Source organism: Pseudopodoces humilis, chromosome 4, assembly GCF_049639895.1.
Source record: "Pseudopodoces humilis isolate 2021_Gansu_Grassland_sample_001 chromosome 4, ASM4963989v1, whole genome shotgun sequence".
Lineage (NCBI taxonomy): Eukaryota > Metazoa > Chordata > Aves > Passeriformes > Paridae > Pseudopodoces > Pseudopodoces humilis.
Window position 1 is genome coordinate 42,225,915 of NC_142203.1, and position 24,390 is coordinate 42,250,304.

The following is a 24,390-nucleotide window of genomic DNA, read 5'->3' on the forward strand; positions in this document are numbered from 1 at the left end:
TTACCTACAACAGTGCCTGTAAGCACTGGTGTAGGTAACCAAACTGGGCTCAAAGTGTTTCCATAATTTCTTTGATAAAGAAAAGATCCCTCATTTAGGAAGAAATGGCAAGAGAGATACCATCACAGCCTTGAAGTGTCAGGAAGTATCCTTGCTTGGCAATCTGTGTGCTTCTTAGTGGAGAGATGTGTGAGCACAAAGACAGTTCCAGCCATGTACTGCAGGTAAGAGCATGGACACACCCAAGGGCCATGAAGTAGCCAGCACATATTAATTGGTAGCTGAGCTTACCTTATTCATGTAGCCATGCCCCAAGCTACCACTAGAATAAACCACCTACTAATAAAGCATTAATATACAGCAGGTGACTAATTACACAGACCAAGTTACAACTGGCCCTCATTTTCATGTGAAAAATTGTGGGTTTTGAAAATCCTAGTTGAAGGCTTTGCAGAAATGGTATGCTGTCACATCAAAACCCAGTCACATCAGGTATCCCGGTCCTCGGTATAATAAAAGATGCAGGAGGACTGATCAGTTTAAAAAGAGAAACTAGTCTGCCCCAGGCAAAAAAATAATTCAGAGCAACACTAATTCACACTACCAAATGGAATAAGACAGTAAGCTTTCTGCTCTATCGATAATCTTACTCTCTCTTCAGCTACCCTCCTCCCCTACAGGGAGAAGAAAAAAAATCAACTTCTACCAGCTAATGCAGCTTCAGGGGATTATTTTTATTCCCCTAAACTCCAGTTTGGTTCAGAACACTGTTCCTACCACAAACAAAATTCTGCAAGTGTGTACTGGGTAAATAGGAAGCATTACAGGAAAGAAAATTTATTAGTTGTCTCTTGCACTGGCATCCTTCATTTCCAGCTAAGGAAGGTCCTGTCTGAGCAGCTCATCAAATGGATTAAATATGTTGTCTATAATGCATCTAAACCCAGCAAAAAGAATCACAGATACCTTAGTATTTCATATGTCCAAAAACACTATCAGTTCAGGCACCAAGGAAGCTCTTTTCCTGTAGTAAAATCACAGTGTTAGACGAGGCAGTGGGGGGTCTTTCCTTCTCCCTACCCCCATTTCCCTTGCTGCAATCAACAACTAAATTGATCTGACACTTCATCCATATAGCAAGGACCCCAGGGAGAGGGGATGCATGCACTGTGTGGAGTGCATTGGGGAAGAGAGGCCCTGGGTGGTGGCAAGGGGTGGGGGAGAAGATAAAGGGTTCAAAAGTAAAGTCATCAAAAATAATGAGAGTGTTCTGCCCAGCTTCCACTGCAGCAGAGGAGCAAAGTGCCCTTTCAAATAGGGTGTCCCAGTCCACCGCTGAAATAACTGGTCACAGAAAGCTGCAAGCAAATTGCCTTGACAAGGCTGTTACTGTTGTTAAGAGTTCAAAGGTTTTGGACACTAGGTCAGTGGCTGCCAATCAAGCAGACAGAAAAAGCTGCTCATTGAGCCTGTGATTTCTACCTAGGCCGCTATTATCCCTGACTATTCCTGTACCTCAGCAGCTCCTCTGATTAAACTAGCCTCCCTTTTACATCTCTTTCAGAGTGAGATTCACACACTAATTAGTTGCCTGCTCTCCACTGGGATGTCAGACCCTCAGTCAATTTATCTCTATTTCAGCCTGCTCAGAGTGACTTCCCCAGTTATCAAAATTTAATCATGCCTTCAAAAATGTTGAAAAGTGGTCATTAGAGGCAAAAGGCCACAGGATACAATATTCATTTTTCTCTATCTTCCAGTCATCCAGCTGGCATCTATAATGGATATCCTGGGGGCTGTGAGAACACGTTGATTTATGCAACCTTGCTCTTGCTCTCACTGTGGTGCACCAGCCTGCTTTAAAGAACAGGTTTTAACAAGGTCTGAGGTGGGAGGACATTAATCATGGTAGCATTGTATGTGAAAAAGGGTGCTGTGTAGTCAGAAGAACCCCCTACAGCAGGGCAGTTAGATTTTTTTACCACCTTCTCAGAGATAAAGGAGAGTTTGACAATTGATTAGACCTTTCTGTAACCTTGCAGTCCTGTGAAATGATGAGAGAGAGAAAGGGAGGGGAAAGAACAGTGAGAGGGAGAGAGAGAGACAGAGAATGATTCTCATACTGACGGTCTTAAATGTGCAATAACTTTATGATTCTTGACTGAAACTGGCTATCAAAATCAGTCCCAACTCAATACAGTTGAAAAAAGAAGATCATTCTTTGAATAAGAGTCCTTTCAGCTGTACATGTCAGAAGCAATCATGGGCACCAGCAGCCTGCAGTGACTTCCCTGAATACTCTGTATTGCACAGTGAAACCCTGATAAAAATGGCATTGGATAACATCAATCCAAGCTGTAACATTCCAAAGTAGGTTTCAGCAAAATCAACAGTGATGAATTGAAATTTGTTGACAATAGGCTGGGGGGTGAGAGGGAGCGGGGGAGGGTAGTGGTGGTGTGATTATTATTCTCTTTTTCTTCCTTGAAACCAGAGGAATGATTTCCAAACCTTGGTGCACGCAACTGAATGCATACATTTGCATGTGATGAGCCAATGCAGAATATAAAGGCAAAATCTGAGTGTGCAAATCAGAGCCTTGCTTTGCCCGTGGAGGGTTCCCTGGTGAGCAATGCAAATGTAAATGAGTGCTGAAAACTGGGCTCACCTAATTTGTTTACTCTACCATGACATCAGGCATTTTTTCCCTTGACCAACAGACAAGAGTGGAGGGCCACAACTTAAAAGTGGCTGGAGCAGGGCACAGTATGTTCTGCCTATTCTGTCAACGTGACTTAATCCTTAACTGCAATCCCCCTGCTATTTCAGTCCTGAGCTTTACTCTCTATCAGGTGCAATATTTGCCATTTTCCATTATCCTGTCCTGGGATCTCTCAAGCTGAAGAAGTCTCCGGAGCTCTCTCCCTCCTTCCTTGCTGATACTTGAGACCCTGGGGGTAAATGTTCAGCACAGTATGCAGGCATTGAGCTGAACAACTCATTACTTGTATGGGGAGGAGAATGCAACTAATCCTCATATCATGCTGTACGTTTAACCCTGGATGTCATAAGACACTGTTATTTTCCACAGACAGAATTAAATGAGCTGGAGAGAACATAGGAAAAAAAAGCCTCAAAAGCATTTTCCAGTTTTCTGTCTTTGCATTGGTGGACTGAAATCCATCTCTTGACTGTGGCCAGCTGACCAGTCTACTTCAGTTCTCTCTTTCCAAAGCAGGTTGCTTCTAGCCACTTCAGAAAGCACCTGCTAAGGACAATGTTAGATACTGATCTAGGTTTTACAGGTCAGTAAAGTAAATGGCATCAGATCTTTAAAGTTGTTGGAGTCACAAAATGCAGGACCAATTTTTTTTCAGCTGTGCAAGGACATGTCTCTACAACACCTCCCTAGAGGATAAGGATGTTTTCCAGTCTATGACTCAGCCTGTGTTTCAAACATGCACTGCAATACTAGATAACAACTTCTGCATTAGGTTGCTAACCTGTTTCTTGGTCTTTCCTGCTGCAGCAGGAAGGACATCAAGCACCAGCTATTCTTCAGCATATCAGCTACTCCAGGCAGGTGGTTCACTTATGACTAAGCAGCCTGTGTTATGATACACCATGAGGTATATTCAAAAGGATTTAGACTTGCAGTTTAAAGGGCTATATTGGAGCTATGAACAGAAGAGTGCATGTGCCTAGCCACATTAATTTAAAACCAGATCCTTTAAATTCAGGGGCACTGATTTACACAAAGAAACCCTGATAACTTTAGCCAAATGTAGTCAGACATAGTATTTTTCTTGGACTGTAGTAGACTGCTTGGACTGTAGTAGACTGCTTGGACTGTAGTAGACTGCTTGGACTGTAGTAGACTGAGTGATACTGGAAGATCACTCAGTTTTCAAAAAAGGCTGAGAGAGCTCTGCCCTCAGCACCTTTGCAAAAAACAGCACTGTTGGTCTGGAGAAGAAACCCTCAGTTTTCTGCTACAATTTTTGAGTTTCCAGTCAAATATATTCTGCAGGCAGCGCTTATGTGGGACATCTCTTGTAAAAGAGGAAAAATTATTTTTGAGGCAGCAAAAAAGAATCTTGAATATAAACACCAAAAGTAGAGTGTAGGTGGGTTTTCTATAAGACAGAGCTGTCACGTTTCTTTCTTTGTTGACTCAAGATTATTCAAAGAATATTCATAAGTAAAAATACCATCTCTTTTTCTGATCTTTTACAAGGTTAACAGTGTATGAAAAGGAAAGGAAGTTTTAAATCCTGGAAAATATTGACTGCATGAGAGTAGTAGCCTGGTAGCTGCTAGCATTTTGGACAGCAGATATTTTACATCAATACCACCCCATATTGTATGTCAACACTATAGAAACAGAGGCATTAGTTATGCTTTCTCTTTGGTAGAAATGACTGGAAGTACTAAATTATGGTTTTGCTCCAGGTACTCTGTCTTTGTGGCACTGTTGGCAAGCATGAAAGCTGCAATTTTCACTAAAAGACTCATCTAGATATTTGGCAGCAATTATATTTTTCTAAGTAAGATTCAGTCACAAACAGAAAATTAACCCAAAAAGCAACTCTCTTATTAGATTTAATTTAATTTTTTTGTTATTTATCAGTGGCACAAAAAGAAAGAAAAACCTACAGGGACATTATAAATAAATAAATAAACAAACAAACACATAAACACATAAATAAACAAACTATATCACAAGGCAACAAGATAGTAGTGACTATGAAGAGTAGTAGTTCACTCTCTACTTTTATACCTGTAATCTAACAGAATAAAACCAAGTTAAGACCTACAGCAAAATCCATTTTGAAAAATGGAAGAAAGTATCCAGATTACATGGAAAACTTGAAGAAATAGCAATACACTTACAGTATTGTAAAGTTTCTGACTATAGCTGATGATAACATTGGAGGAATGTGTATGCATCCATTTTGTCTGCATATATGTTTATGCACCTATAATAGATAGTTCATATAACAGTGGAACTGAAAACTGTCAGCTAAAAGCAGAGAAACTTATGAAGTATATAAAGCACTTCCAATAGGCAAAGACTCATGCTCTACTTTTCCTACTTAAGGATCCAAACTGACATAAAATAACTACTTCAAGAGACACCATTTTTCAACAGGAAGATTCTTAGTAATGGACTAAGATCCAATAAATAACAATAATAGTAATTTGCATGCTGTTGCAGTGCTATAGACAAAGTGCACTTACCAGAAAAAAAAAATAAATTAAATGCTAACATTTTTCAAAAGTCTTAATTCAAGGGAACTCATCCCAAGCCATGTGACTCTGAGTCAGCCCACAACTCTGGAATTTCACTCTGAAATTATCATTCAAGCAAATACCTAATCCCAAGAAATTTAACTGAAACTGCAGGTTGCAACAGGTGAAGCCCTAGAATGTCCTCACAGATACCGTGAAGAGGTTGGAAGCTCTTGTACACCTTTCAGGCAAATGGCTTACTGTCTTGAAAGCGGAATTGTGAATTTTTATATTGTAAATTATAGAATAGACCAACAGTGATATCCATAAAAATAGAATTGTCAAAATAGTTGAAAATAAAAGCTTTCAGAAAGAACAACATCCATTATTTTTCACATATGGCAGTCACTGGGAGAGTGTACATTCAATAATCCAGATGCTGTCCATTTCACAAAAAAACACTGAACATTGTAAGTCAAATATTTTTTGTAACTATGAATACAGAGATTTTTTTTTTCGTTATGCAGTTTGAGATGGAAATAATAATGTACTGTTATTTAGTCTTTTTTAATCAGTGTCTTTACTCTTACTCCTGCACATGGTAAAAATGGTACACCATTAGTAGCCACTGCTAAATCCACTGAAACCACCAGACAATATGAATATTACTTTGCCACAACAAAATGCATGTTTTCAAGATAAAATAACCTACATGTTCTAAAGTAACCCACATATAGCAAAATTATGACCCTGCTCTATTTATACACATGGGTGCAGTTTTCACACACTGTTATAGTCTCATATTGTATATCTTTAAATCATGCTGCAAAAGTTTCTGTCTTCCCCTAATGTTGGCTCTAATTTAGGATGAACAACTACTCTCATAAAGAAAAACTGCTGCTGCTGCTGTTTATTAGGCTGCAGAAAGGTCTCACTGACTAATGTCCCAAGATTAAATGAATGTGGAATAATAAGAGCTGATTTATTTGTGCTCCAGCAGGATAAAGCTGCCACTGATTTTACAAGAAACTATTCATCTGAGGGCTACTATAGCTAGTAAATTGTGGCTGTTGCTGAAATTAGTCTCTAGGCCTTCGTACAATCTACAGAGTGAAGTAGCAATGCGGTAATAAAGCTATTGTGAGTACTTGGTGCATTTAAAAGGTCCCACTTTCATCCCAGTCTTAAGGGATTCTAGAAGTCAGCTTTCACAGTGTGCCATCAGAACGTCTACTGGCCCCTGCCTACAATTTACATTTCTACACTGGAAATGCATGAAAATAAAAAATTTATAGGTGACAAAAAATGGAGAGGAAATTTCATGACTGTGGGGTTGAGCTTCTTTCTTCTTTTTTTCTTTTCAGAGACTGGACTAATGCTTTCATTTCAGAATTACAGTGGGTACACAGGTCTCCATCCAGACCAGAAATTTTACTAAGACCAGTAAAGTGAATCCTTAATAATATTGCAAAGAAACCTTTTTTTTAAAAACTTCCTAAAAATTTTCTGATGTTTACAATAAGATAATAATAAACTGAAAGTTACCCAAATCACATTAAAAGAAAAAAACTTAAATTGGATGAACAGTAAGGAATTAACAGAGCCCTTTACAAAGAAGAAATAATGGGAAATTATATAAATAAAAATTTAAAAGTGAAAACCATATTTATACAGGATCAGGAGCCTTATACCCTAATCCAGTAAAAGGCTAGTATGTCAGATATGCAGAGATATGGATGAATGAATGAGTGGCTGAGCCCTATGGAGAGCCCCATATTGAAAATAAAAGTGAAAGACTTTTCATTAAACTTGTAAATCTCAACACATAATTTTTATTTAAAATTGATTATATTTTGTCTGTCAGGAATATTTCTTCCAGGCTAAAAATCAGATTATATTTCTAGGATTTACTTTGATTCTCTGTCTTGTATGTATGCTCTGAATAAAACGCAATACAAATGATTCTCCAAATCCATAGTTACAAAGTCCACTTCATCTGGACTAAATGAACACACATGTTCTACATGCATTGGTACATCAGAGTGTGGCAGCCCCTATTTCTTTCACAGGAAAACCTTGTTGGTGATACTGCCATAGTAATGTTGGCATGATATACATTTCTGTGGAAATGAGTATGAGCAGCACACACCACCTGAAACTCCAGCATTAACTTTCACAACTGATTCTGAAACATCAATATGACTGTTACACAAAGGGGTCACACAACCACACACATTTGAACAAGTAGAACACACACAGACAGACCGAATAAAATCTTGAAACATTCAGTTGAGAGATAACACCTCCTGAGAAGAATTCTGCCATTTCATTTTACCCTTCTTACTATTTTTGTTGCTTATTTCTGAGCTGAACACAAAAGTATATGAGATCTATTTAGGTTTGAAATGAAAATTCAGGCTGGGATTTCTTTGGGTAAAGAGCATCCATTAGTGAATTATCCTATGGTATTAATCAAGTTGAGAGTGTCCTCTACCTCCAGCTCAGACTTTGCTAGATAACACTTCTCACCTACAGTGTATTTAATTTCTTTGTATTGTAACTATAGTGACAAATTTTATCCATAAAATATATTGCACTCAGCACTAGAGCTTTTTGTTTTCAAATGAAAGGTTATCAAATTTTTGGTTTTATTCAATGCTTTATAATTGAGTGTTATGCCTCCCATCTTCAGCTATCCTATCCCTACTTTCAGGCATAGTCAGTGTTTACTATATATTATAAATATTTCTCATAGTGAATTCTTAATAGTGCCAAAAGCCCTACAGGGGAGGACTATTGTGAAAACAATACTAGATGTTTAAGCCCCTTTTAAGGAGGGGAGCTGAGAGTGATCCATACACTCAAATGCCAGCATCCATGATAATTGTAGAAAAAGTTACCACTGACTCTAAGCTGAATATTTAGTTACAATCAAGTCATTAATTTTCAGAAAACTAAGATTTTTCTAGGCTTTTAGGTACTAAAATTATTACCAAGCTCAATTCAAATTTCTAAAACTATGATCTGGTTTTATACTTTAAAAAAATCATTAATTTTTTTTTTCCTATCAGTCCTCTGCCTTCAAGAGCTTTTGAACATCTAGTTGTTGCAAAAGAACAGGAACTGTGCATTTTGAGGAAGGGAAGAAATGCAAGGAAATACACAAAAAGATACTGAGAATAAACACCAAGGAATCCCAGGAAGGGAAAATAAAGTTAGCACACTGACTTAATCACATTGATATTTGGGAGGGTGCATGACAGAGTATGTTTTAATGGAGATTTCAATGCACCCATTACACCAACAAAGTACCATAGCTGCTGTTTACAATCTCAAAGATAGTAGTATGAATACAGCCAAAGTGTCAGCAATGGTTTTAAATCTTTCTAGCTGGGCTCTTTTTTCCCCCTTACATTTTTTCCAAGCATTTTTTGCAAATTAAAGAAAAAATAAAAAAAACCCACCAAAACCAAAACCAAACAAAAAAAGCCAAACAAACACAAAAAACCACTGAACAACTACATCAAAATTTTTCAGTTTTTGGTTCAGTTTCCAGGTGATTTTGAACAAGTGTACCAGACAAACCATCAATAAAATCGGGGGGCTGGGGAGGTGGGATGTGGAGAGTTGTCAAATGAAAGCACAGTGCTGTTTTCAAAAAGCAACAAAGTGAAAAAATCTGAGGGATTCGTTATCAGCTTTTGGCATTGGATTTTTACTAAAGATAATCAGTTACAGAAGCATGTATTTTCTTTATCATTCATAAGGCACAATGCTGGTTAGTGATCATCTTTGTTATCAGAATAAAATCACTCCTGAATTAGATGCCGCTCTTTTATTGAAACTGAAAGGATAAATTAACTTCTTAAAACTCATTTGTAACTAATGGTTCCCAAAGTAACAGCAAAGCTCACCACAGTGTTTCATCAGTTTATCACTTGTGGTCATATTTAGCTCTGTTCAAGTTTTTGTGCCATATCTAATATCAAGATAAAGCCCTAGATCTAGGGAAAAGAGCCTGTCTGTCTTCACTAAAGTTATTAATTACTGGGGGTAAAAAATTAAACTTCTCTGAATATCAAGGAATCCATCAAGGAAGAGAATTTCTTTTCTCTCTATGCATAGCTTTTCAGATATAAGAGTTCTAAACCATCTCTCAGACAAACCTCTCTCAGTAGTGATTCAAGCTGCTATTTGTTCCCAATGTTTTTCTTATTTCTGACTGTTTTTCTGATACGTTTTCTTTGCTTTTCATTTTTTTTTTATTCTTTCTTATAAGCACACTTTCACTACACATTAAAAATACACATGATGAACAATGTATGGATATTCATACATAAAGTTGAAATGTTTTTGTGGGACTAGATTTGCTGAAAATAGTGACAGATGGAGTTTGGAGCATAATCTAGATTTTAGAGACTTATTGACATTTCATACTACATTCTTGCTGACTTCCATGCACAACCGTATGAAGATTTGAGGAACAGTTTGTTGTATATGTGCAGCACTCACAAAGCTTTAATATAAGAAATTAAGTTTATTAAAATTAATAAATCTTTTTCTCTGGTAAATATTGAAGGATCATCATGTAAGGTGTTATTTAAAGAGGAAATTCAAGACACAACCCTGTTCTAACTGGATGTCAGTGTTGTGCTTGTGTGCTGTCATCAAGCCTCCAGGTCATCCAGGAGAGTTCCAGTCAGTTACTGCAGAGGTGTGAGAGCAGACATAAGGCATGGTAATGGACTCCAGTTCCAGCTTCCTTTGTGACAAGGCATCCAAGAAATGTTTGGAAAATCCTCTCAGGCATACAGTGTGACACTTGGGGATGGTGCTGTGCAGGGCCAGGAGGTGGACCCCATGATCCTTGTGGGTGCCTTCCAACTCAGTATATTCTGTAATTCTGTGAAAATGTTTGCTAGGTGCTACAGGACTCTTCAGGAAAATTTTGGAATTTGGAAGATTTCCCTATCAACTGTGCATAGGTCAGCTGATGCTCATTATTTATACACTTACATGTAATGATTATTATCCTGGGTGGAAATTCCAGCCATCCAGACAGCTCAGGCTGCATGTCTGACCAAACTGCACTAAGTGAGACCCTAGTGAATTTCAAATATATGTCCTGAAGACATGGAAATAGCCATATACCTATGATGTACCTAAAAGATGACCTTTTCTCTTGCCTATTTGTGCATGTTTCTGTTGTAGATAGCTTAAAATAATCAATAGCAATGGATGGATTGTGCATATGTGGGAGCTCTCATGCAGAACCACTGTCCAGAAGAATAATAAGAATTCATCAGAACAGTTCAGGGAGTCTCAGCTGATCCAGTGAAGAAAGCATTACAAAGCGCTCCTCAACCCAGACAACTGAACATTGGGTTCCAGGGATTCAGTTCCAGATGGGATTACTAAACTTTGCAAAAGGAGAATAAAATTGCTTTTAAAAAATCAGTGTGGCCATGATTGACTGTGTAAGAGGAAAAAAACATCCTAGAGTCTAGGAACTCAGACTGAAAGATGGCAGCACTGACAGGTAACCATAAAGTCTGAAATATTTTTTCTTTGTCCTTCCAATATGGAGAGTTGGAAGAGAGAGAGAGGAGATTGTCCTTCCAATGTGATTTCTGTAGGCTTACATAGGTAAAACTCTCAGCTAATCTTTTCTGATATATCCTGAAAAGTAGATGGAGGACCATTCATAACTGCACAAAAAGACCATAAAAATCTATTAGATTACTTCATCAGAACTTGATAATGAATAGACTTTTGACAAAACTTCTCACTAATAGTTCTAGAAGGAATCTTTTTGTTGTTCAAATTAGTTACTTTTAAGACTTTTTTCTTTTCTTATTAACTTCTACAATGTTAGATTGCTTCCTTCTATATTTATATCCACACTATTTTTCAAATTATTATAGACCAAAACATGGTATTTTGTTAGCATTGAGTAGGAAGCTGTACATCCTAAGTGAAATTCTGGTCATTTTGAAACAAACAGAAAATCCCCTATAGAGAAGATTTCTCATCTCAACTCCTTATAGCATTGTTGCATAAATTAAGAATGAGAAAATCAGTCTTTCAAAAAAAACCTACTGACAACAGTTTCATGGAACTATCTGCTCAAGCTTCTAAAAGAAGCTCCTTCCAATCAGTTTCAAACTCTGTTCTATATTTGGGGGGGGGGGGTGTTTGTTCATATTGTGGCAAACTTCTGGAGAAGAGCATTTGTAGAAGATGTCTGCAACTGATTTCCAATAGAAATATGAATAATTTATTTTTTACTTCAAAAATTTACAGTCATCACTGATATTTGGTTGACTGTCTATTCTTTCAATCAATATCACAGTATTGTTAAACACAACCTGGATATTCATGTCTATCTGAGAAGGAAGAAAACAAAAAAAAGATGCTTTGCATTATGCAGGGATGAAACAGGTCAAAGAAAATTCAAATTCTTACAGCTGTGTGATCAAGGTCAAAGACGATGAAAGAAAAAAGTAACAATATGGACACAGAAACTATAGTACTATTAAAATCTCATTTTACATCAAGGAAATTGCTTGAACACAAATAGAACCTCTTCTAGCTAACTTTTTACTCTGTAAACCTTTTAGATGTTCTTGGAATGTTTGATGAAATTTTCATCCCCTTTACAATAGCCTTTTGTAGCTTTTCTTATTAGTGTGGACCTGCAGCCTGCCAGCATTAAACATTAATCCTCTGCATAATGAAACTGTGAGAATGGATTTCTATGAAATTTCACACATTTGTTAGTCTGGTGAGGAAGATGCTCATTTTCATGTCTGTCTTTTCAAGGTTTTCTGATTAAAAAAAAGCATCTCTAAACTCAGGATTGGTTGGAAACTGGGAATAGCTGCTTTTTCTCTTATTAGTGTTAATGGTTTGATTTGATATTTAATTTAAAGAAATACATTCAGTGGGAAATATTTAGTCTCATATGAAGTATGAAGTAAGTAGTGAAATTATGCACAACTCACACTAGGCACAGTAGCAGTGTATGACCAGCGCTGTCCACGTATGCCCAGGTAATTCACAGGTACAACATAGCCCACACCTGCTTTTGTATCTTTGCATTTGTACAAATCTGTGTTTTTTAGATATGAAACCTAACAGGATCCACATGTGACCAGGGTCTCCTGGGGATAAGATAGCTGGGGATAGGTGTGGGGCATATCACCAATTCTAAGGCTGTTTGACTTCACATTAGCAACATAGCAGATGAGGGATGGCAAGTTGCAGTTGCCTGGGAGGAAACATTGAATAAGACAATAAAGGAAATTGCAGACTATGTGAAACTACATTGAGTTAATTTCTTCTGTTTCAGGAGACAGAGAGAGTAAAAGAACTTTTATGAGACTCTCCTCATGGATGGAGGTGTCCTGGTGAATTTGTGGTTAAATGCAGTCAAGATGATGATACTGTCAAGTGTCTTCCAAAAGCATTATCCAATACCTCAGCAAGAAGTAAGAGCCATCCCTGAGATAAGCACTTTTGGCTTCAGCAAGTATCTTCCATGAGTCAAAGCACATTCCAGAAATTAAGCAAAATCTGCCTCGCTATGCATTGAAGAGCATTTACATAATTTTTGTCACCAGCATCCCAAGTAACCTTTTCTGTAAAGGCAGAAAAAGGAGTCAGTGGATTTGACATAACTGATGGAAATGGTGATTTTAGAGCATAACATTAGCATACATATATCAACATTTTCTCCAACTGGGCTTTAAGCATATATGTAATCAGTAATACATACTGTTGATACCTAATCAGTTATACATACTGTTGTTTGTGTATACTGTACCTAATATTGGCACACAGACCCAGTGTATTATAAATGCAAATACAGACATACATTTTATTAACTCCTGAGTGAACCTCAAAGAGCTGGTCCTGAAATGCTTTCTTTGAGTGAGTTGGATGGTTTCTCTAATTACTTCAGAAGTCTCTAGGGCAGAACAGATTGAAGTAAAACTTTGCAAATGTCTAACAGAAAACATCTACAAGTGCTGTAATAAACTGAGAAGTAAAACAAATGTCCATGGTGTTAGAGAGTTAACCTGCTGTTACACTGATTCTGAGTAGATGTGAGGAATTGGCAAGAACTGCATTTTTTCAGGATTGAATGGGACCTGCCAGTCACAGCTCCCTCTCCGAATTCTTTTGCACATGTCTTATCAATGTTTAAAAAAACACTTTTAACCAAAATATAGTTTCTAGAGGTACAACAGCAGCCAAAAGTTCCCTTCCTTTGGACAAGACAATAATAAAAAGCAGCCACTAGTTATGCACAGCGGTGAGCTAAGACTGCCTAAAGCATATGGAGTCCACTACACTTTCCGTTTCAGATAGGATAGTGATGACCTTATGGATGGAATTCTCATGTCTTTTAGAGTTAAGGGATTTAGGATGACCAGGTCTCAAATCATGAGCTCTTTCTCAGATATCAATAGCTCCTGCTTCAAAGAAATCAAATTAAAATATGTAAAATATGGAAAGAATACTAACCAATGAATTTGATGACTAATGCAATGTCTTTTGTTCATAGTCTTTTGAGTTATAACTCCTTATTTATTATGCTTCATTCACTCCATAATCATTCAATACCACCTAGCTTGTTCCTGCATTCTCTGTCACATTTTCCTATCAATGGAGCTCATTCACTCACACTAGTCTTCTAAAACATTTCCTTTCCCTTTTTATTCATTAATAGAACAGTAGGATAGTAAAATAAATAGAAAAATAGGTTGTTTGATTGCCTTAGTTATTTTGCTCCTCAGCAGTCAGAAAATGGTTGTTAAGGGGAGATTTCACTGAGCAGCTTTCTGGACCAGTTCAAGAAGGAAAGACATGTGAAAAAGAAAATCATAGCAGAAAATCTGCATAAAATGTGTTGGGAATGGACAAAATAAGAAAATTAAGTGGAAAAGGAAAGGTAAATAATATTGGAATTGAACCCCGTGTTTTAAGAGATCTGAATTTAATGTTGCAGCATGTAGCTGATTGCTAAGCAGCAGGAATGTAGCAGCACTTGTCTGCTAACATCGGGAATTGCCACTGTTAAATTTGATTTCAGTCATTTAATAAATATCAGTGAGAATCAGAGATACTGATATATTGAGGTGTTGAGGAAATAAAGGTATTTATTGGCGAGTGAAAGCAACTAAATGGGTCAGTTGTCCAATTCTGTTCTCAAGTCACAATAAACATACTTGCAAAGTATCTCATTTTCCATGTTCCTTCACCTCTGTGACATAAGATTAGTGAACTTCAGATTATCACAGAGTCACACCTATATCACTTATGCAAATCCTTTATTAAAATGCACTGACAAGTATTGGAGGGAGAGACTTTCTGGAGAGACTTTCTATGGACAAAATTATATGAAATGACAGACTGCAGATTTGACAAGACACTGGATATGTTCTGTAGAATTTCCCCACTAGCATGTGTGAATCCAGGTAGTTAACTGTGTATTGGATTTGCACAGACAAGCTTCAGTAGCAGGGCAGAGCTACAGGGAGGGCTTCTGTGAGAAGCTGCTGGAAGCTTCCTCTGTGTCCTTTAGAGCCAATTGTCTCTATTGAGTCTCAATTGAGACTCACTGCTGGCTAAGGCTGGGCCAATATCTCTGTGATAACATATTTAAGAAGAACTAAAAAAAATGGATCTTGGACAGCTGTAATTGTGGCCAGAGAAGAGCAGAATAAGCACACGTGAGAGGAACAACTCTGCAGACACCATGGTCAGTGCAGGAAGGGCAGGAGGTGTTCCAGGTGCTGGAGCTGAGATTCCCCTGCAGCCTGTAGAGGACTGTGGTGAAGCAGTTGTGCCCATGGAGGAGCCCCACACTGGACCAGGTGGATGCCTGAAAAGAGGCTGTGACCCCATGGGAGGCCTGTGATGGAGCAGGCTCCAGCCAGGCAGGGATCTGCAAGCCCATAGAGAGGAGCCCATGCTGGAGCAGGTTTCTTTGTCAGACTTGTGACCCCATGGGTGACCCACACTGCAGCAGCCTGTCCTTGAAGGATAGCAGCCCATGAACAGTGACCTGCATTGGAGTAGCTCATGGGGAACTGTTGCCCATGGGACAGACTCACACTGGAGAAGTTCATGGGGAACTTTCTGCTGTGGGAGGGACACCACACTGGAGCTGGGGAAGGACTCCTCTCCCCAAGCAGACACAGGAAGAACATGTAATGAGCTGATCCAAATCCCCATTCTCTGTCTCTCCTCATCACTGAGGGGAGGAGGAAGACTTGGGAAGGAGGGAAAGGGGGTGAAAGTGTTTTTAAGGTCTGTTTTTACTTCTCATTATCCTGCTCCAATTTTTAGGTAATAAATTCAATACTTCTAATTTCAGCCTGTTCTGCCTGTGACAGTATTAGATGGATAGTCTCTCTCTATCCCTCTCTCAGCTGATGAACCCTTTGTTATATTCTCCTTTCCCTGTCCAGCCATGGAGGGGAGTGACAAAGTGGCTTGGTAGGTGCCTGGCATTCAGACAGGGTCAAGTCACTCCATTAACCTACACCAATGTTGAGAGCAGGAGGAAATGTTGCCATTTTAGTAATAAAATTATATAGGTATGTTTAAAAATACATAATAGAGTGTAAAATTTTGTTAAAAATAAAGTAGAATCGGAGTTTTCTTTATTTGCTGCCCACGAAATCATTTGTTTCTGAAGATATAAAGTATATTAGAGGTCACTAGAGAAAATGGAAAATACAAACCTAATGGATAAAACAGGCAATTAAAGTGTTATTACAGTGTATGGCACATCTAAATAGTCATCAATACTTACAAATTAAAACTCATCATTTCAGTACAACACAGAGACACATGAAGTTAAGCATATTGGCAGTGTGCAGTTCATACTGGTGCCAGAAAGGAAAATCCCAGTATTTGCATGACTACTGAAAATCATATAAAAAGCTGCCAATATTCAGCTAATCAACCACTTCAAGCATATGTGTAGTTAGAAGAATTACTCAATAAAACAAAAGGTGCCAAAGAACACATGTGCACAATAAGGCTTTTTGCTCCAAATACAAGTGATAAAATTGTCCAAATCATCATAAAGATTCAGTTCTTTCACAGAAAAATTATTGTTATATATAGGGCCAAGATTTGCAACACTATCAGGATGCTAGAAATGCCAGAAAACTAATTACTGGACTTCAAAGCATTTCTGAATTTTTGAGGAATGCATGATTCATACAGCATCCACAGCATCCATCCACATCTCAGTCTAGAAACATATTTGTATATGTTACAGGGAATAAAGTTCCACTTAATTTCTATTTAATGTACTCAGAGCCTACATAGGGGCTACTACAAAGCAAATTAAATTTGATAATTTAAGGGGCTTTTACTGAACTGCCCTTGAGCAAGCTCACCCCCCTGCACAGCAGAGTAAAGGGCCATTCACAGGCATTTGCTGGTATCCAAGAAGCAGAAGAGGATTTCTAGGTAAAAGAGTAAGTAGAGGCAGAACCAATTAACCCAGTGAAAATACTACTAGATTATTTTTGCATCTAAAGTACCTACTGTCATAGTATGGCACCATGCGGAAGTATAGTAAGGTCTTATTTACCCTTTTGCAGCTTACTTGAACCTCATACCTGACATCTACAATAAATTACAGGTCTTAAAAATCTCATTTACTTTTAAAATGTGGCTTCTTCAGAGGGAAGGCTACCACAGCATATTTCATTAAGCTAAAAAAATAAGATAACTGACATACAATAACCGCAAAAAGGACCCTTCACTTCAGCATATTGCAACTCCCTGAGGTACTGCCCTCAAAAATCAGAGAATCATAGAATCCTCGAAGTTAGAATAGATCTCCAAGATCATTGAGTCCAACCACCCACCCAGCATTATCACACTAATCTCTTAACCACTAAACCACATCACCCAGCAACAGATCCAGACTTCTCTTGAACAGCTCTAAGGATGGTGACTCCACCATCTCCCTAGGCAAACTATTCCAATTCCATACCACCCCAACAGTGAAAAAATTGTTCCTTATATCTAATCTGAATCTTTCTTTAGTTTCACCCTAAGGCTATTTCCTCTGGTCCTCTCACTGCAGGCACAGTAGAGGAGACCCCCCCTTTCAGGCAGTTGTGGAGAATGATGAGGTACCCCCTGAGCCTCCTCTTCTCCAGACTAAACAAACCCAGATCCCTCAGCCATTCCTTGTATGACATGCTTTCTAGTCCTTTCACAAGCCTTGTTGTCCTTCTCTGGACACTCTCCAGCACCTCAACATCCTTTTTAAATTTAGGAGCCCAGAAGTGAACACAAGATACAAGGTGTGGCTTCCCCAGTACCAAATGAAGAGGGACAGTCACTGCCCTGCTCCTGCTGGCCACACTATTCTTGATACAGGCCAGGATGCCATTGGCCCTCTTGGCCACCTTGGCCACCTGGACATACTGATTCATGTTCAGCCAGCTGCCAACCAGCACCCCCAAGACCCTTTCTGCCAAACAGCTCACCAGCCACTCCACACACTGTTGCACTGCAAGGGTGGTTGTGACCCACGTGCAGGACCTGTCACTTTGCCTTGTGAAACCTCAGGCAGCTGTTCCTCAGCCTATTGATCGAGCCTGTCAAGGTTTTTCTGTAGAAATTCCCTAGCCTCAAGCAGGTCAACACTCCCACCTAACTTGGTGTCATCTGAAAATTGACTGAGGGTCCACTCAATCCCCACATCCAAGTAATCAGTAAATGTTGTTCCTAATAGACTTTTTCTATAAATACTAGAAAGTCTGGGTGTCATTCTTAAATGGGCTATTAAATGGCTACAATACATGGCTTCAATAAAGAGACATGGACATTTATGGCAGCCAAATTTCTGCCCCACTGTATTTATTACTTTTGACATTACTAGAAACCATGCAAGCTTTGTTCACATGATCAGTGATTGCACAGTAAGTGAACATTCAAAATGGCCTCATTTCTGCCATCAGCTTTGTCAGCTACACAGCTAACAGAGCATATATTTATATAGCTGTCTTCAAATGTCTTATGTAGCATCTTCTCACACTGAATTAAACACTACCCTAAGTCTAATCCTTATTTATGATAAGATCCTTTTCACCTCTGTTCATAAAGTATGTACTCATTTAAATGTCCCTCTACTCCTTGTCAAAGTATAGAGGAGACTTAGCACAAATGAAAATCTATTCCTAAATACACAAAGAGATGAAGTGACTGCGTAATGTATTGAAATAATTTCCTTAACACTGCAGAAGAGATGCACACATATCCCCTTCTCCTTGGGTGTCTATTGCTACCTGCACATGAACATTTATTTGAATTCTGTTCTTCTTTAAAGGGCTTCCTCCACACAGTTATCATATAGATCACAAATAATAGCTGAAAGAGACAACTAGCATGGTGTGTCCTCATGGACCAATAGAAATAAGGACAGTAGTGGAAAATCAATATCATCATTAGGTCAAGGGCACTTGATAGTGCAGAGCCAGAAAGTGTGTCTTGCCCACCTTTACATAAAATAACTGGAGAGGTAGAAATCTCTGCTTAGGTGAAAATCCTGAGCCTTTGTGATGAAGTTACTATATTGTACATATTTCTACAGACAGAGTTCTTTGGTCAGTACATTTAAACCATGAAGAGCTTTTGCTGTTGATTTGGCTATTATGAGAAGAAAAAGACCTGTAAACATGTTTTGAGTAGCTAAGTATTTTGCACACATAATGGCAATGAAAGATGTAAAGCAAAGTAGTAAGAATGAAGTTTACTAAAGTCAGTACAAGCAGGTTTATTTTCTGTATCACAGCAAGGAATTAATAATCTTCTAAACTAAAGGGAAATAAATCTGTCAAAATAAACACTCATGGAATTTGGGATTTGCAGAATCAGATGGAAAATGTTGAAAAAAAGAATTAAAAACTATAAAAGCAAATAGCATGAAATTCCTTACCTCCCCTCAGTGTTGTCAAGAAGGAAGCATACACATGAAGGGAAGGTCTGGTTATTTAAATCATTTTTCCAGGAAATGTGATGAGGGAAAAGGGCAGCCAGCCAGCCCAGAATCCTGTTTGCCATGCTGGTGCACAGCAGGACCTAGTTAAGTGGAACAAGGACTACAGTCCTCCCAGGCTTCTCCTAGAGATGGACACTTCTAGAGCAGTTCTTCTCAGATGCATGATCCTGTGTATATTCATTACATAGCTGTGCTCTTCTGCTGTTCTTCAAAGGAGCTGAGTCACCAGGCAGAGACAGCTGCTGCTGGACTTCATGAAAGGATGGCTTGAGATTTCAGTCCTGTGCTCAAGGGAGGTACGTAAGGTGGCCAGAATGCTTCCTCCTCCAGCTAATCCTGTCAAACCAAACTGGTAGCAAGCTACATGCATAATGAGCAATGCTGTTCTCAGATGGCCACATAAAATGCCAAGGAAAGCCTTCCCATGCTGTCCAATGGGTTTTGATTTAACCTTTCAATCTGCTCAGCAAGACACAGGAACACATTGGTCAAGGAACACTAACAATTCTTCCTACTTTGCACGAGGCAAATAGTTCTTGTTACTGAATGAAAAAGGTAATTGAGGCATTAAGAGACTTTCTCCCACTGATAGTGTTTCAAAAATGAATCAACCTTTTGTTTTCTAGGTTTATTGAGCTTTATGTTATAGTCATATTACTGTAGCTGCTACAATATGCACAACATCACTTCTGGAGGACAGGGGAATACATATGATTTAAAAGAGTTAGAGATTTGTATTACTACTTTTATTTTTCATTTGCTTTCATGAACATCAATGCAGCTAAAGGTCTGTCAGCATTTCCATTTAAAAAACTAAACTTTCAGCAGTTTATAACTCCACTGTAAAAATTCACTCCAGGCTGCACCTGGGCAAACAAATCCTTAATTGAGGAGCAAATCAAGATTTTTCTTTTTTTTCTTTTTTGGTTGGTCATTTTTTGTTTTATTTATTTCATGCATTTAAAGGGATTTTTGTTTATTTGAAAGTTAAGTCAATACAAGTCTAGAAATAAAGAGATAAGCAATTTAAGCTGCATAAAGAAGTCTTGCTTTCCAAGGAAAGTTTTGCAAACAAGCTATAGTAAACTACAACAAATATACCTTGGCATTTTAAAAACAAAAAAAAAAAGCCCTGCGATGATTATTAATTCTTAAATATTTAAACATCAAAGTTCTATGAATGCATTTTCACATTAAGGTGCACAACTGAACAATTGGCTAATTGCTCATAAAGCATGACTATAGAACATTTTCAGGTCTTTAATCAATGTAATGTTTTATGCAGCTTCCAAATTTTCTCATCCCATCTTCTGCCTTGCTTAGATATAGAATACATGTTCTATATAAACATCTCTTCATGTATGGAGGAAGATGCAAGTGTGTAGGTGCACAGGGAATTACCAAGAGTTTTCAAAAGGATAAAGTTACCTCATATCTCATAGCTGTTGCTATGTGTCACCTATGTATCAGATGCAGGCAGATCTCCCAAATACTTACAGCCATTGTGTAGTTGCATTCAAAGCAATTCAGCTTTTCCATTAAATGTACTTTGCTGAACAGATAGGCAAACTTACAGTAAGATAAACACAACCCTAAGGACTGTTGGTTTAGCTCAGACATATGTGGCATCCAAAGTGATACAAGGCTGGGGAGGACCAAAAAAGTGTTTAAAAATCCCTCAGGCAAAGAGGAGAAACACACGAGCACAAGTGGCAGAAGTCTCTGAAAAATAGTGGGGTAGTCAAGGGAAAAAAGTTTCATGCTTTGTCATCATTACTCAGACAACAACAAAGTACAGAAATGTAATATAAACAGCTGTGGAAAGCTTCTTTGAACTTCTACATAGGTTCTTATCATGAGATAGGGAAAAGATTTTCTCTGAAACTGAGACCAAAGATGGTGAGCAGACAAGCAAATGTGGGCATGTTGAGGTATTTGCAGCCTTCTCTTAAAAGTTGTGTACCACAGGTCTTCTGAGCCAGAAACTATTTTCAAAGTAATTAATCAAAGTAGACAGGTAAAAATGGCAGCTGCTGAAGTGCAAGCATTCAGATTTACAAGCAGTAGTTGTGTAAGAGGACCTTAGTGAACAACATTTAAGAGAGCCCAGTGAGTTCTCTACGCTGAGCTGGTGGATCTGCAACATATGCTGTTTCACACACAACCTAGGTGATATGAAATAATTCCCAAGCAGCAAAGCTGAGCACAGACCGTCATGAAATTAAATGAGCACGGGAGATTTATAGCCTTACCTTTTGTAACTGAAGTTACTCATAGTATGAATCGACGCATACAGGTAACCAGGGCAACCACCAAGCTACATCTGAAATACAAAGAGTAGATTTATTTCACTGCCTTGCTAACAATACCAGGCAGCAGAGACGCACAGCGACACAGGCTCTGTTAGGGTTAGTTCATCCTAGTGCCCTGGAATGGGGGTGGGTGGGGGTGGGATCTGCTTCCTGCCCTGATCTATCAAAGGGCTCCATGAGGAAACTATTCAAATATTCCCTCCTCATCAAATCTTTCCGTTTCAACCCTTTCCTCCCAACAATCATACACAAAAACACATACCCATGTCCTATATACGTGTAATGTCCATTCACTCCCTTCTTTTTTACTTTCTTTTCTTTTCTTTTCTTTTCTTTCTTTCTTTCTTTCTTTCTTTCTTTCTTTCTTTCTTTTTCTTTCTTTCTTTCTTTCTTTCTTTCTTTCTTTCTTTCTTTCTTTCTTTCTTTCTTTCTTTCTTTCTCTCTTTCTTTCTTTCTTTCTCTCTCCCTCTCTCTCTTTCTTTCTCTCTTTCTCTCTCTCTCTTTCTTTCTCTATTTCTCTCTCTCTTTGTCTATTTCTTTCTCTCTTTCTCTCTTTCTTTCTCTCTTTTTTCTTTCTTTCTTTCTTTCTTTCTTTCATTCTTTCTCTTTCTCTCTCTTTCTCTCTTTCTCTCTTTCTCTCTTTCTCTCTCTTTCTTTCTTTCTTTCTCTCTCTCTCTTTCTTTCTTTCTTTCTTTCTTTCTTTCTTTCTTTCTTTCTTTCTTTCTTTCTTTCTTTCTTTCTTTCTTTCTTTCTTTCTCTCTTTCTCTCTCTCTCTTTCCCTTTCTCTTTCTCTTTCCCTTTCTCTTTCTCTTTCTCTCTCTCTCTTCCTTCCTTCCTTCCGCACTTCCTTCCACACTTCCACGTGCACTTCTGCACTTCCCCTCTTCTTTCATTCCCCACTTCCTTTCCCACTTCCTCACTTCCTTCAACACTTCCTCTTTTCTCATTTGAAATACCTTCACTTCCCTGGAACAGTTTAATTCCTGAAAGAATACTTTTTTGCTTTTATGCTTGGAATAATAAAAGTCATTAATTTTTTCAGCTTTTGGTCTCATTCATACACATTGTATCACTTAATAAGGAAAGGAGGTATTTAATACAGTCTGAAGAATTAAAAAGAAAGCAGCCCTTGAATTAGCAAAGAGTATCTAGTGGTAAAGAAAGGATTTTCTCAGTTTGCTAGTGATGGTTAATCCTGCTTTACATCTTTGGTACAAAAACATGCTTTTTAACGGTGTGCTAAAAAACTCCAGTTTCTTTGCATTTAATTAGCTGAATGTAGAATATTTCTGACTCATTCTTTAGCAACATTATTCTATACATTCTATCTTGTGAACTCAGACCCTGATATTTTTTTCATGTTTTGTTTTCACTTTGTAGTGAACTGCAAGCCAGGATAATTCAACACAGTGTCTAAAATTTCAGTTTTCAATAGCCATATAGGCATGTATTGCTTTACTTGGATTTATCTCAAGCCCTAGATGCTGCAGTTCAATCTGAGAATGCGTACAGACAGTAGACATCGGAAAATATGTCCCTGTGTAAACACAATATAGCTGAACCTGTTTGTCAGGATGCAAAGGTGTATGAAAGGACACTGCACTTGGTGCCCCAAAGGGAAGATATGATGTACTGTACAAGGCAGAGTATTAATCATAGCTGATATTTCTGGACAATAAAGTAGAGTAATCCTTGTGAACAATCTTTCTTCAAGGATAAAAATGGAAAATAAGGAACTGGCAGTATTATATGAAACTACATAGCCTGACATAGGACAAAGGTAGAAGCACCTCAGAAATCTCATTTGGAAAACAGCTTAATAATTGCTACATGGTTTATTTGGGCTAGGGTAATTTTTCATCCTTTTGCATTGTGGTTATTATTTTGCTTCCACCACAGACACCTGGTCTCCTTCTAAAGTTAGTAAACCTGTAATAAGTGAAAGTATTTGTCCATTTAGGCTTGTAGAGTTCACAAATTTAGACCATTTCTCCCACAGAAGGAAAAATGTAATTGTAATTTCAAAACCCCCAGGAACTGAGTGTGCAGGCAATGATGTTGTTACCAGTCCTACAAGACACTTCAGCTATTAGATATCTGATATGTACCAGTATCATGTGATGAAACATAAATTACGTGATGGGACACAGCAGGTTCCATTTTAAAGAAACGTTTCTTTTCATAATGAATGTACTGAACCAACCTGGGTTGGCATATAATTTTAGGGCAGCAAGACTGAGAATGCAATGGAGAGATTTAGTCAAGTTCTGACAACATAGTGGCTGGAGCACTGGAATCGTTCTCTGACCTTGAACAGAATCAAGTTCTTTTGATTATTAACTGTGCTTTGTAAGTATGGAGCTTTTCTAAAAGCAGAAAACTATGCTAAAATAAAGAGAAACAACATCCTTATATATCTGGATTGAAAATGGTGAAGACAAAGAAATACAAGAAATTGTACAGCTACACAAAAACCACTGAAAGTTCTGCCCTCTGAACACCAAAATCAATACTTTAACATTCCCCATGTAAAAGATTGACACATTTTTTAGACTAGAAACCCTGAACAGATGACTTACTTCACAGGATAGACAAATAAATACTATTAGTGGATAAACAACAGAGTGTGATTGATGTTCCTAAATAACAGATAGCAAAGAAATAGTATCAATTAGGATTCAATGTGTCTTACCATACAATTTCTGATGGGCCATATGTAGGATCCTTCCTCTCAATTTCCAAAAAAGTATGCATGGAGGTGTGTCCAAACTTTGTGGGGGAAGCCCTGCGCATTTCCAGGTAGTG